This window comes from Miscanthus floridulus, chromosome 14, assembly GCF_019320115.1.
Source record: "Miscanthus floridulus cultivar M001 chromosome 14, ASM1932011v1, whole genome shotgun sequence".
Classification (NCBI taxonomy): Eukaryota; Viridiplantae; Streptophyta; class Magnoliopsida; order Poales; family Poaceae; genus Miscanthus; species Miscanthus floridulus.
In genome coordinates, this window is record NC_089593.1 from 82388130 (window position 1) to 82397448 (window position 9319).

A 9319-nucleotide genomic window follows, 5' to 3' on the forward strand; every position below is an offset into this window, starting at 1 on the left:
CATACGTGTACTCGCTGTCCAGAACGTCACGACAACGTCGGCCGTGGTGACGACGCGGCACCTGCGTCAACGGCGGATCTGCCAGGGGGGGCTGGGGGCTCGAGCCCCCTGACCGTGGCTGAGCCTGTGGAGCCTCTCCTTAGCCCCCCTAAATTTTTCTGCTATTGGAGGATGGAAAGGAGGAGCTTGAGCGTTGAGCTGAGGTTGAAGGCGATGCTGGAGCATTGTCTTTGTCCCCGTGTGAACTTAAACTTCCCTAGATTTTCATCCTAGATCCGCCACTGACCGGCGTCAAAGAGTGCCTCCATCTCCTCGAGGCTCCTCTCTTTGGTCTCACGCAGGCACGCGAAGACGAACACCCACGCCGCCACGGACAGTGCCGTGAAGATGTAGAAGGTCCTGGCCATGCCCATGCCTCGTACATGGAGATGAAGGTCATCCCAACGACGGCGCTCATAACCCGGTTGACCGCCATCCCAACGCCAGTCCCCTGCGCGCGCAGCCGCAGCGGCAGGATCTCCGACCCATACATCCAGATCACGGGGCCGAACCCCAACGAGAAGGTCGCCATGAACGCCACGGCCGTGGTCGCGCGCATGGACAGGCCGAGGACTAGGAGCAACGCGGCCATGCCGCCCGCGCTGGTGAGCAGCATGGGTCGGCGGCCGAGGCGGTCGGCGAGGAACAGCGGGACCACGATCGCCACCGTCTTAGCGGCGCCAAGGAGCACGGTGGAGCCGAGCACAGCGCGCTCCGAGGTGATCCCGACGTGGCTGAACACCGGCGGGGCGTACAGCACCATGGCCGCCACGCCGCACCCCTGCTGGAACACCTGCAGCCCCAGGATGGCCAGCATCACGCGCCGGACGGCCGGCTTCGGTCGCTGCAGGATCTCGCGCCACACGCTCGTCGACGGCGGCGCGCCGCCGCTGCCGCCGGAGCCCACCGCCTGCTTGGTGGCCTCCTGCACGGACGTCACGTTCTCCTGGAGCCAGCGGTCTGCGTCCCCCACCGTGCGCGCCAGCACGCGGCGCGCCTCGTCGGGGTGGCCGTGCAGGACGAGCCAGCGCGGGATCTCTGGCATGGCGACCACGGTGGCGGCCGTTAGGAATAGAGGAGGGACGGTGCCGATGCCGATCATCAGGCGCCAGTTGAGTGGCGTGGGGAGGCCGGCGAGCGCGAAGTCGGCGATGTAGCTCAGCAGAATGCCCGAGTTGTTGGCGATCTGACGTCGCAGGCGCAAGCTAGCTTGATGTCATCAGACGCCTTGTTTAGTTCCACCCCAAATTTCCAAAAAGTGCTACAGTACCTGTCACATAGAATGTTTGCGGTCCGTGCATGGAGCATTAAATATAGACGAAAAAAAACTAATTGTACAGTTTGGTGGGAAATTGCGAGACGAACGTTTTGAGCCTAATTAGTCCATGATTGAACACTAATTGCCAAATAAAAACGAAAGTGCTACAGTAGCCCCAAATTCCAACTTCCTGAAACTAAACACGCGCAGACATAATAATAACAGTACGAAATCGCTAACTTAATTTTGTGCAATGATGACTCTACACTAAAATAATACATAGGGGTATCGTCTGCGTTGCCCCGCCCGTCGCCCAGCTCCGAGTCTGAGAAGTAGAAGGGGTGGGAAAGGAAAAGGAGGGAAGATAGGGTTCTAGGTGAAAAAAGCACAAGAGAGAAAGATCTGTTGGTAGGGCTTAAAGGGGTATAGAAACAAATTCAGGATTCCTGATGCAAAATATCATAAATATGTGACCGGTTAGCGAAAAAAAAGTGTGGCACAAAATTTTTTTGAGATAAAAATATTTGAAACTCTTAGAGATGGTATTATTTGTTCCTCCCTATATTTTTTTAGGAGTTGCAAAACTTCATGTGTTTTTAGAATAAAATATTCGGTACTCTTCCATATAGCTCTAACAAAAGCTGGTAGGAATACGTATGCACTTGCATAATTGAAAGGAATAATACATTAATATGTACGCACTTGCATATTGGAAAGGCAATTCTCTACATCTTCGTGGCCGGTTGCAACACATATACGTACGAGCACTTGCATATGGAAAAAACGAAAGGCAATTCTGTACCCGTCGCCCCGCTTCAGCGCGTGGCCACGCTCCTGCGGAGTTTGCGTCGTTCGGAGTCCGCATCATGCAGGGCCAGGCACGGGGGACAGCGAGGGCGCGAGCGTGGCGGCGCACCTCCTTCACTGCAAGGCTTTTTTTTTTCTCCCGGTTGGGAAACCCCTTTAGTCCTGGTTTCCCAATCGGGAGCACCAATTTGGGACTAAAGGTACCCTCCTTTAGTCCTGGCTTGACGCCCGGGACTAAAGGGGACCTTTAGTTCCGATTGGAAACACCAACCGGGAGTAAAGAGGCCTCCAGACCTGGCCAGGGACCATCACAGGGCAGGACATTGAGTCCCGGTTGGTGCTACCAATCGGGACTAAATGTCCCTCTTTTTTTCCTCTTTTTCTGGTTTCTATTTTTGGTTTCTTTTTTCATTTAATGATTAGTTTTTTATATTAAAATACATTTTCGAATACGCTGCTAATAGTAATATATATGTGTACTTCGCACGCATAAGTTTTCGTTCGAACTTTGTACATAAATAACAAACGAATATACGCGTACATGCATATATATATGATGATCATATATATACATACGTTATTTTATGTATATATATATATATATATATATATATATATATATATATATATATATATATATTACAAAGGTTTGATATATAAATTGTTTATGTCCTTAGCAATTCACTCCTCTAGATTTGGCATCCACATTTCGTTCGGATCATTGTAGAACTCGCCGTTGGGGTTGATGACCTGGTCATTTAGAAATCCTGCTATAGTCTCTCGAATTGCTTTAAGTTGGTCAAGTCGTATGACTCTTTTCCTCAACCATTCAGTCTTCAATAAAAGTTAAAGGAAAAAGTATATATATATATATATATATATATATATATATATATATATATATATATATATATATATATATATATATATATATATATATGTATGTATGTATATGTATGTATGTATTGCTCATGTAATTACTTATACAAATGAGAGCAATAAAGAAATTATAAATATACGATCGAAATAATATAAAGAAAAAAGTATTTATATACGTACTTTGAGTTGCTCTTCAGGAGTTCTCTTTGAGTACGTCATGATGAACTCGCAAACATAGTATCCGCAGTAGTTGTTACCATGCTCCTGCCTTAGAACCCACTTTTACGACAAAAAAATCAATTAGGGTGAATTGAAATCATCATATGGTGTTAATTGAATATAAATGTGTAGTTATAATACTTACTTTGTGTGCGATTACACCCATTGACGCTTTGCAATGTTTCATTTTTTGTTCCTCAATGAACCTTTTCCAAACCCTGCTCCCAATAAAATAAAAAAATAATTTAACCTTTAATAATTGTTGATAGATCGGCGCCATTATATATATATGTTGTTATAAAGAAACTAAATTAATTACCCTTGTATAATATCTATCATATATTGATACTCCGTTTGCGGTTTTCTCAACGAGTCTAAGATTTTCAATCTACTATTGGCCATATCGATGACCATCAATATCCAATGATTGCTGCATATATATATATATATATATATATATATATATATATATATATATATAATATGTGTGTGTGAGAGAGAGAGAGAGGTAACTAGCTAGTAAGGAAATATTGATGTCCCATATATATGATCGACATTAATTACTTATAATAACACTCACTTGAAGTTGTAGGGGAAGAGTATCTCCTTCTTGTCGCGTTGGTTCACTAAGAAATTCATGAGATTTCTCTTAGGTTGAGGCTTATAATCCTTCGGAGGGTTAGGGTGTTTGTATACGACATACGGATCAATGAACCCAACATCATTATCCTTTCTCTTTCTAAGTTCTGTCATCTCATATCTGCATACATAAAAATTGTGAATATATATATTGTGAATATATAGTAAAGAAATTGTGAATATAGTAGAAAATAATCACACTTACAGACAATAGCAGCTAATGAGACTTTTGTCGAGAGAGTCTAGGTGGCATAGTTGGTGTAAATCTGGAAGCTCGACATAGATAATGTCATTGCCACAGAAATAATGGTGGTTTCTAATTCTGACAGAAAGATAGATTTGTCCCGCATCAGACGCCGACATGTACCACCCGTTTAGCAGGTACATTTACGTACCCAGTTCACCTAATTTCTCTGGGTTGTATAGACTCTGGCCTGGTACAAATTTCTTGTAAGGATCCACTTCCGGAGCAGATGGTCCTTCAGCGAGCACTTCGGCAAGGTTCAAACCAGTGTCCTCATAAAACCGAAGAAACGACTCATAGCCGCATACCTCCTCCACTAAGTTTAAGTTTGAACCATATTCGTTAGGAACCACAAGGGGGGATTGATTGTTGCGATTGTTGTCCGAGTTGTGCAACACCTTTCCCTACTCTCTTCTTTTTTTACGCCGCCTCATATGACTTGGTGAGAGAGCGGTCATAGTCCGATATCGGTTGTTTCGCGGCGCTCTTAAGAGAATCCCGTTTTTTTGTTCCAACTTCTTTCTTAGCTGATCTGGAGGTAGGAAGAAGTATGATGGCTCCGGGTTCTCCCTCGCTCGTCGTGCCTGTTTTGCACCTTCAAAGAAATCTGTCACTTCTTTTTGTACTGCATCCTTTAATTCCTGTTCATTTTTCTCATAAGATAGTTTTTGGGGAATAATTGGATGAGTATTTGCTTTCTGCTTCTTTGCCGGCGGGCAGGGCAACGGCTTCATTTGCGGGGCGGACCTCTTGGGGGCTGGCTTCCTTGGAGGCGGGGGAGGCGTTGGAGACCGCCTTGGAGGCAGTGAAGACTTTGGAGGCGGCGGAGGCGTTGGAGACCTCGGCGGAGGAGTTGTGGACTTCCTTGGAGGTGGCGGAGGAGTTGGAGATGGTGGGGATGCAGCAGTGCCTTCGAAGACGTCATCATTGCCCTAAGCACTATGATGGTCGGGAGAAGCAACAACTGGACTTTGGTTGGCGGAGGCCCTGCTTTGTGAGTACAAAAAATAATGAGATATAAGTAAATGCTTATTATTAGTCATGCCCATAGAAAATTATCAAAATTTTATTTTGTTAACTTTTGTTCGCATCTAATATCTGCTGGCGGTGGAGCAGATGCCCCAGGGATAATGATGTAGCGCTTGCACCATAGTATATATGCCTTCTCTGCTTCTCCTAGAGTCTTCTCTCCATCACCTCTAGGAATGTCAAGAGCTAGATCCTCATAACCTTTGCTCACTTTATCCACTGCGACCCTAGCATATTCAGGTTGTATTGGTGCTCCATGGATTCTTGGTGTCTTGGTAGGGTCTAGAGGAGTAAAAACACCGACAGCGACCTTGATTGTGTCATTCCCCCTTGGAACATGTAGCTCAATTGATATCATTGGAGTAGTGACATCATCCACGGGGAAGCACAGCGCTGCGTCATCTTGCTTTGGCAGCTCAGTGGAAGCGCAGTTGCTTTTCAACTGACCAGGGGGGCTAATATTAACATTCATTCCTGGCTCTGATGCCTGCCTCTGGGCACTTATTGCTATCTGCACTTGCTTTCTGATTTCTTCCTGCATTCTTGCTTCTATTGCTTTTTCTCGCTCCTTTGCTTCAAGCACCATTTCCTCCAACATTGTCACCCACGCTGCTTGCTCCTCCTTGCTTCTCTGGTGGCTTCGGTAGGTTTCCCTGTCATTAGGGAAACCATGAACCCATGGAGTGTTGCATTCTAAGCCTATGGTTCGGCCAGTATGTTCAGCAGTCCCGATGGCATACGTCAGCTCATCCTTCTCTCTATTGGGCTTGAACACACCAATCTCTTTAGCTTCTATAGCAAAAGCCAATCGACGTGTTGCTGTTTCGAGTTTTTGCCCATACACTGCTAGACCGGTCTGTGGGTCGAGTCTTCCCCCATGACCGAAAAACCAATTCTTCGAGCGTGGGGGCCACTTGGCTGATTCTGGTTCGATCCCCTTGGCAATAATGTCCGCTTCCATTTTTTGCCACTTCGGAATGGCAGTATCGTAGCCACCTGATCCCATGTCATGGTGGTATACCTTTTTTCGGGCATTCTCTTGGTTCCTTCTCACCCGTGCCTCACCCTCTGCTGATGTCTTGTACTCTACGGAATCATTCCAATAGGGCCTCTGTTTCGAGATCGGGCCCGTAGCAGTATTGAAATTTGGCGTTTCGTTCTTCTTGATGTATGTGTTGTATAGGTGTTTCTTCCAAGTCTGGAATTGTGTGGCCATCTTCTTCATAGCCCACGATCGAACTAGCTCCTTCAATTCATCATCATTGATATCATCATAATCATCCGCTTGCAACGAGAAATGGGCAAGGATATCATTCCAGAGCAAATTCTTGTCAACATCAGAGACAAAACTAAGATCAGGCTCGTTGATCTTTTTCTTCCATTCACGGATACTGATCGGAATTCTGTCCCTTACAAGGTACCCACAGTGTTCCACGAATTTCCTTTTATGTGGACCAAGTGGTTCGCCTGTCTCGATGTTGAATTCCGATATTATGTACCAGCCCTCCAGTGGTTTCTTCGGTCCTCGAACATTTTTGCTCTTTGCCGTTGTGGTCGCCGATCTAGAGGGCTACATATAAAAAAATAATAAATAAATATCTTTTGTACACAGAAATATATACAATATTCACATATAATATATATTTAGTATATATACCTCGCCTGTATTTTCTTGCAAAACATTTTCTTGCTCATTTTCAAGAGCTAGGTATTGACTTCCGTCATCAACATCCTGCTCACCAGCATTGGCAATAATATTCATCATGTCTTCCTCCATGTTGTCTCCCGGGGCAGCCATATCTAACAAATTTAATAAAATTTAAGTCACATATATAAACAAGTCATATATATACAATAAGTCATATACAAATTTATCTAAGTCACATATATATAAACAAGTCATATATGTAAACAAGTCATATATGTACAATAAGTCATAAACAAAATAAATCTAAGTCACATATATAAACAAGTCATATATATAAACAATTCATATATGTAAACAAGTCATATATGTACAATAAGTCATATACAAAATAAATCTAAGTCACATATATAAACAAGTCATATAAACAAGTCATATATGTAAACAAGTCATATATGTAAACAAGTCATATATATAAACAAGTCATATATGTAAACAAGTCATATAAACGACGAATTCGCCCTAGCGAGAACGACGAATTCGCCCTAGCGGGAACGACAATTCGCTCTAGCGAGAACGACAGGGCGAATTTGTCGTTCTCGCTAGGGCGAATTCATCGTTCTCGCTAGGGCGAATCGTCGTTCTCGCTAGGGCGAATCGTCATTCTCGCTAGGGCGAATCGTTGTTCTCACTAGGGTATACAACAACGGGGCGGCGTTGCTCCGCATATACAACAACAGGGCGGCGTTGCTCCGCATAAACAACAACGGGGCGACGTTGCTCCGCATACAACACAACGAGGCGACGTTGCTCCGCATACAACACAACGAGGCGGCGTTGCTCCGCATACAACACAACGAAGTGGCGTTGCTCCGCATACAACACAACGAGGCGTTCCTCTGCATATATCACATGCAAACACATATCGACGTACGTAGGGGTCGGCGGTGACGATCGACGTACATAGGGGTCGGCGGTGATGGGCGTCTGGAGGCGGTGATGACGAGGGCGATGTCAGTGGCTGGGCCGGGTGGTGTCAGTGGCGGCGCGAGCGTCGTGGCCGGCCGGGCCGGGGTGGAGTCGTTAGGAGGCCGCGTGCGCGGCATCAGTGGCGGCGTGGCGTCGGGCGCCAGGGGCAGCGTGGCGTCAGGGGCGGCGTGGCGTTGGGTGTCAGGGGCGGCGTGCGTCGAGGGGCGGCGTCAGGGGGCGTGGCACGGCGTCAGGGGCGGCGTGGTGTCGGGCCGGGCGTAGTGTGGCGTCGGGGCCGAGCGTCGGGGTGGAGGGGGCGTGGGGGCGCCGGGGCCGGGGTGGTTCGGGGGGGGCGGGCGTGTCGGCAGAGCGCGCTTAGTCGGGGGCGTGCACGTCGGGGCGGTGGGGGCGCCGGTGTGCGTGCGGGCGCTCGCGAGGATTGCGGCTGTCGGCGGCGGATCGGAGAGCGGCGACGGGTCTGTTAGGGCTTGGCCGAGCAGTGGTAGGAGGAGAGAGGGGCCGGGGCAGGCGCAGAGGCTATATAAGGGAGAGGACCTTTAGTCTCGGGCGCCACCACCAGCCGGGAACTAAAGGCCCTTTAGTCCCGAGCCCTGTTAACGCCTAGACTAAAGGTCACACCTTTAGTCTCGGCTGGTGGTGGGCGCCCGGGACTAACCTTTAGTCCCGGCTGGTGGTGGCACCTTAGTCTCGGCTGGTGGTGGCGCCCGGGACTAAAGGTTTTTGGCGGGCAGCCAAACTGCAGTTTCGCTGCTCGCCAATTCATTAGGATTTTAATATATTTCTTTTTACACAAATGATAAAAGGATAGTTAATTGCACAGAAAATTAAATAAAAGACATAAAAATATTTAAAAATATATAGATTCTATTTTGCTTTATTGCACACAGGAAAATTATGTGACCTAAAGTTTTAATTTTTTTAACAAGTTTTAAAACACAATATAGTGTTTAAATTACTATTTTGATAATGCAAAAATATAGTGTTTAATTAAATTTAGAAAAACTCTTGTGTTTCGACTGGAAATTTGTTTTCACATCATTTGAGCGTGACATAATCCCACCATCAAACATAAATTTGTTTTCACATCATTTCAACGTGACATAATCCCAACATTAAACATAAATTTGTTTTCACATCATTTCAACGTGACATAATTCAACATCAAACATAAATTCACAATTATTACATAATATCTCTAATACACACTATTGAACATCAATATATATATATATATATATATATATATATATATATATATATATATATATATATATATATATATATATATATATATATATATATATATATATATATATATATATATATATATATATCAAGCGGCACAGTAATGAACTTCTTCTTGACGTATGTCCCTTGGTTATGATCGTTCCGTAACCATGGAGTGTCCTCATCGTTTAGCTGGATGCTATGGTCTTTGTTCACTGTGAAGGGTGAAATTCGGTCATCCTTTTCATAATCTTCTGACATGTTTGACTTGTCTTCGATTCCAACGATGTTTCTTTTTCCTGAAAGAACTATGTGGCGCTTTGGCTCATCATTGATTGGGTGG

General features: G+C 45.4%; 1 pseudogene; it reads right to left on the reverse strand.

Annotated features, from left to right (window-relative positions):
- Window positions 1–269: 269 nt before the first annotated feature.
- LOC136503876 (polyol transporter 5-like) lies at window positions 270–1222 on the reverse strand (annotated as a pseudogene).
- Window positions 1223–9319: the final 8097 nt, after the last annotated feature.